This window comes from Schistocerca cancellata, chromosome 2, assembly GCF_023864275.1.
Source record: "Schistocerca cancellata isolate TAMUIC-IGC-003103 chromosome 2, iqSchCanc2.1, whole genome shotgun sequence".
NCBI classification, from domain to species: Eukaryota; Metazoa; Arthropoda; class Insecta; order Orthoptera; family Acrididae; genus Schistocerca; species Schistocerca cancellata.
In genome coordinates this window covers 114,592,284-114,598,654 of record NC_064627.1, presented here as the reverse complement: position 1 = coordinate 114,598,654, position 6,371 = coordinate 114,592,284, and positions in this window count along the sequence as shown.

The window sequence follows — 6,371 nt, the reverse complement described above, 5'->3', positions numbered from 1 at the left end:
GACTTTCCGTATCCAAGCTCAGGCGGAAATGAGATTGCTCTGAGGTTCGTTGAATTCGAGTAACTTTTGCCGCATGAGCTCTCTTAGAACTAGGCACTAAATCAGACGTTTGAGAGACTTACAGTAACAGTTTTAAATATGGCTCTCGGGCTTACCGTCCGATTTTGCTTTTGCATCTCCAACAAAAATCTGCAACTATTTCAGGTGGTGTAGGATCTCAAATCGTAAGCCATACACACAGTAACATTTGATTTGCACTATCACTGAATAATTTGTAGGCACTAAAGGTCGCCAACGATTGCGCCAGCGTGGCATTAACGTATATCATATTTAAAAATGTTTTTAATACTCAAAAAGATACAGCTTCCTAAAGAAGTCTACGCTCTTCTGAGTTCAAGCTATCGCCATACAAAATACCATCGGAATCGTGGAACATGACAGAGTTAGTTACTTTCGCAGTAATAATACTGGTATTAGTATGGAAGCATGGATTAAACACTTTGAAAACTGAATGGCCATTGTATTGATTATGTTGAATCATATCAACTAACAAAAGAGTTTTCACAAATACGGCAAAGTTTAAAAGTGAAGTAAACATTTTTTGCAGAGAGTAATTATTGTACCAACTACATCTACATCTACATCCATACTCCGCAAGCCACCAGACGGTGTGTGGCGGAGGGTACCTTGAGTATCTCTATCGGTTCTCCCTTCTATTCCAGTCTCGTATTGTCCGTGGAAAGACAGCTTCTGTGTGGGCTCTAATCTCTCTGATTTTATCCTCATGGTCTCTTCACGAGATGTACTTCGGAGGGAGCAAAATACTGCTTGACTCTTCGGTGAAGGTATGTCCTCGAAACTTTAACAAAAGCCCGTACCGAGCTACTGAGCGTCTCTCCTGCAGTCTTCCACTGGAGTTTATGTATCATCTCCGTAACGCTTTCGTGATTACTAAATGATCCTGTAACGAAGCGCGCTGCTCTCCGTTGGATCTTCTCCATCTCTTCTATCAACCCTAATTGGTACGGATCCCACACTGCTGAGCAGTATTCAAGCAGTGGGCGAACAAACGTTCTGTAACCTTCTTCCTTTGTTTTCGGATTGCATTTCCTTAGGATTCTGCCAGTGAATCTCAGTCTGGCATCTGCTTTACCGACGATCAACTTTATATGATCATTCCGTTTTAAATCACTCCTAATGCGTACTCCCAGATAATTTGTGGAATTAACTTCTTCCAGTTGCTGACCTGCTATTTTGTAGCTAAATGACAATTGATCTATCTTTCTATGTATTCGCAGCACATTACACTTGTCTACATTGAGATTCAATTGCCATTCCCTCCACCATCCGTCAATTCGCTGCAGATCCTCCTGCATTTCAGTACCATTTTCCATTGTTACCACCTCTCGATACACCACAGCATCATCTGCAAAAAGCCTCAGTGAACTTCCGGTGTCATCCACAAGGACATATATGTATATTGTCAATAGCAACGGTCCTATGACACTCCCCTGCGGCATATCTGAAATCACTCTTACTTCGGAAGACTTCTCTTCATTGAGAATGACATGCTGCGTTCTGTTATCTAGGAACTCTTCAATCCAATCACACAATTGGTCTGATAGTCCATATGCTCTTACTTTGTTCATTAAACGACTGTGGGGAACTGTATCGAACGCCTTGCGGAAGTCAAGAAACACGGCATCTACCTGTGAACCCGTGTCTATGGCCCTCTGAGTCTCGTGGACGAATAGCGCGAGCTGGGTTTCACACGACCGTCTTTTTCGAAACCCATTCTCATTCTTAGGATTTCTAGTCTCCAGAAAAGTCGTTATACTCGAACATAATACGTCTTCCAAAATTCTACGACTGATCGACGTTAGAGATATAGGTCCATAGTTCTGCACATCTGTTCGACGTCCCTTCTTGAAAACGGGGTCCTGTGCCCTTTTCCACTCCTTTGGAACGCTACGCTCTTCTAGAGACCTACGGTGCACCACTGCAAGAAGTGGGGTGAGTTCCTTCGCGTACTCTGAGTGATACCATCTTCATATAGTTAAGGCTAACCGGTCATAGACCTACTTCTTCTGTGCGGATACACACGCATTTCCCGTACTCTTACGGGACTCAGTAAGATTGTCTGCTGCGAGTAACGAGTGTAACGGGTAGACACACTATGAAAGTAGTGTGTGGACATTCAGTTCGGAATGTGGGTACACGGGGGGATGTGCACAGCTGTCTACTGATGTTGTAGGGGTCACTTTCAACACCTTCTGTAAATGTATTATTCAATGTACACTCCTGGAAATTGAAATAAGAACACCGTGAATTCATTGTCCCAGGAAGGAGAAACTTTATTGACACATCCTGGGGTCAGATACATCACATGATCACACTGACAGAACCACAGGCACATAGACACAGGCAACAGAGCATGCACAATGTCGGCACTAGTACAGTGTATATCCACCTTTCGCAGCAATGCAGGCTGCTATTCTCCCATGGAGACGATCGTAGAGATGCTGGATGTAGTCCTGTGGAACGGCTTGCCATGCCATTTCCACCTGGCGCCTCAGTTGGACCAGCGTTCGTGCTGGACGTGCAGACCGCGTGAGACGACGCTTCATCCAGTCCCAAACATGCTCAATGGGGGACAGATCCGGAGATCTTGCTGGCCAGGGTAGTTGACTTACACCTTCTAGAGCACGTTGGGTGGCACGGGATACATGCGGACGTGCATTGTCCTGTTGGAACAGCAAGTTCCCTTGCCGGTCTAGGAATGGTAGAACGATGGGTTCGATGACGGTTTGGATGTACCTTGCACTATTCAGTGTCCCCTCGACGATCACCAGTGGTGTACGGCCAGTGTAGGAGATCGCTCCCCACACCATGATGCCGGGTGTTGGCCCTGTGTGCCTCGGTCGTATGCAGTCCTGATTGTGGCGCTCACCTGCACGGCGCCAAACACGCATACGACCATCATTGGCACCAAGGCAGAAGCGACTCTCATCGCTGAAGACGACACGTCTCCATTCGTCCCTCCATTCACGCCTGTCGCGACACCACTGGAGGCGGGCTGCACGATGTTGGGGCGTGAGCGGAAGACGGCCTAACGGTGTGCGGGACCGTAGCCCAGCTTCATGGAGACGGTTGCGAATGGTCCTCGCCGATACCCCAGGAGCAACAGTGTCCCTAATTTGCTGGGAAGTGGCGGTGCGGTCCCCTACGGCACTGCGTAGGATCCTACGGTCTTGGCGTGCATCCGTGCGTCGCTGCGGTCCGGTCCCATGTCGACGGGCACGTGCACCTTCCGCCGACCACTGGCGACAACATCGATGTACTGTGGAGACCTCACGCCCCACGTGTTGAGCAATTCGGCGGTACGTCCACCCGGCCTCCCGCATGCCCACTATACGCCCTCTCTCAAAGTCCGTCAACTGCACATACGGTTCACGTCCACGCTGTCGCGGCATGCTACCAGTGTTAAAGACTGCGATGGAGCTCCGTATGCCACGGCAAACTGGCTGACACTGACGGCGGCGGTGCACAAATGCTGCGCAGCTAGCGCCATTCGACGGCCAACACCGCGGTTCCTGGTGTGTCCGCTGTGCCGTGCGTGTGATCATTGCTTGTACAGCCCTCTCGCAGTGTCCGGAGCAAGTATGGTGGGTCTGACACACCAGTGTCAATGTGTTCTTTTTTCCATTTCCCGGAGTGTATTTTTCATTGTAAAAAATGGTAAGTTCGTTTCAACTCTTGGTTTCCGTAATTTCACCGCAGTTCCTTTACACGTGCACGGGCTACTTTTTACCTGCGCCACCCTGCACTGCAGAATAATTCCTTGAAATTGCTTGTTTCCGATTCCTATCTTCTCACCACTTTCGTTTCGATACACCATTAAATCATCCTCCTCCTCCCTCTCCTTCTCCTCCACCACCACTACCATTCTTTATTATTATTATTATTATTATTATTGACTTTTTTTTCTCAGACTTAAGTCTGGTTAAAAATGGAACGTGACGCGGACCTCGGTCAAGCGTGACTTCCTTGTAACTGTATGGTATATGTTATATTGCATTTAGGAACTTTCGGGTAATTGAACATGTATCAATAATTACAGATTTTTGTAGTTGTATATATATGTTTGGTTGTAGCTGTATTGCATTGATGTACTGGTGGATATTGTGAGGTATGACTCCTGTAGTTGATAGTATAATTGGGATAATGTCGACTTTATCCTGATGCCACATGTCCTTGACTTCCTCAGCCAGTTGGATGTATTTTTCAATTTTTTCTCCTGTTTTCTTCTGTATATTTGTTGTGTTGGGTATAGATATTTCAATTAATTGTGTTAATTTCTTCTTTTTATTGGCAAATATGATGTCAGGCTTGTTATGTGGTGTTGTTTTATCTGTTATAATCGTTCTGTTCCAGTATAATTTGTATTCATCATTCTCCAGTACATTATGTGGTGTGTACTTGTATGTGGGAACGTGTTGTTTTATTAGTTCATGTTTTATGGCAAGTTGTTGATGTATTATTTTTGCTACATTGTCATGTCTTCTGGGGTATTCTGTATTTGCTAGTATTGTACATCCGCTTGTGATGTGATCTGCTGTTTCTATTTGTTGTTTGCAAAGTCTGCATTTATCTGTTGTGGTATTGGGATCTTTAATAATATGCTTGCTGTAATATCTGGTGTTTATTGTTTGATCCTGTATTGCGATCATGAATCCTTTCGTCTCACTGTATATATTGCCGTTTCTTAGCCATGTGTTGGATGCGTCTTGATCTATGTGTGGCTGTGTTAGATGATACGGGTGCTTGCCGTGTAGTGTTTTCTTTTTCCAATTTACTTTCTTTGTATCTGTTGATGTTATGTGATCTAAAGGGTTGTAGAAGTGGTTATGAAATTGCAATGGTGTAGCTGATGTATTTATATGAGTGATTGCTTTGTGTATTTTGCTAGTTTCTGCACGTTCTAGAAAGAATTTTCTTAAATTGTCTACCTGTCCATAATGTAGGTTTTTTATATCTATAAATCCCCTTCCACCTTCCTTTCTGCTTAATGTGAATCTTTCTGTTGCTGAATGTATGTGATGTATTCTATTTTTGTGGCATTGTGATCGTGTAAGTGTATTGAGTGCTTCTAGGTCTGTGTCACTCCATTTCACTACTCCAAATGAGTAGGTCAATACTGGTATAGCATAAGTATTTATAGCTTTTGTCTTGTTTCTTGCTGTCAATTCTGTTTTCAGTATTTTTGTTAGTCTTTGTCTATATTTTTCTTTTAGTTCTTCTTTAATATTTGTATGATCTATTCCTATTTTTTGTCTGTATCCTAGGTATTTATAGGCATCTGTTTTTTCCATCGCTTCTATGCAGTTGCTGTGGTTATCCAATATGTAATCTTCTTGTTTAGTGTGTTTGCCCTTGACTATGCTATTTTTCTTACATTTGTCTGTTCCAAAAGCCATATTTATATCATTGCTGAATACTTCTGTTATCTTTAGTAATTGGTTGAGTTGTTGATTTGTTGCTGCCAGTAGTTTTAGATCATCCATGTATAGCAAATGTGTGATTTTGTGTGGGTATGTTCCAGTAATATTGTATCCATAATTTGTATTATTTAGCATGTTGGATAGTGGGTTCAGAGCAAGACAGAACCAGAAAGGACTTAATGAGTCTCCTTGGTATATTCCACGCTTAATCTGTATTGGCTGTGATGTGATGTTATCTGAATTTGTTTGGATATTAAGTGTGGTTTTCCAGTTTTTCATTACTGTGTTTAGATACTGTATCAATTTAGGATCTACTTTGTATATTTCCAATATCTGTAGTAACCATGAGTGAAGTACACTATCAAAGGCTTTTTGGTAATCAATGTATGCGTAGTGTAGGGACCTTTGTTTAGTTTTCGCTTGATATGTCACCTCTGTATCTATTATCAGTTGCTCTTTACATCCTCGTGCTCCTTTGCAGCAGCCTTTTTGTTCTTCATTTATAATTTTGTTCTGTGTTGTATGTGTCATTAATTTCTGTGTGATGACTGAAGTTAATATTTTGCATATTGTTGGTAGGCATGTTATTGGGCGATATTTAGCTGGGTTTGCTGTGTCTGCTTGATCTTTAGGTTTCAGATAGGTTATTCCATGTGCAAGTGTATCAGGGAATGTGTATGGGTCTGCAATGTAACTGTTAAATAATTTAGTTAGATGTGAATGTGTTGAGGTGAACTTCTTTAGCCAGTAATTTGCTATTTTATCATTTCCAGGGGCTTTCCAATTGTGTGTAGAATTAATTGCTCGGGTGACTTCATGTTGCAAAATTATCACTTCAGGCATTTGTGGTATCATCTTGTATGTATCTGT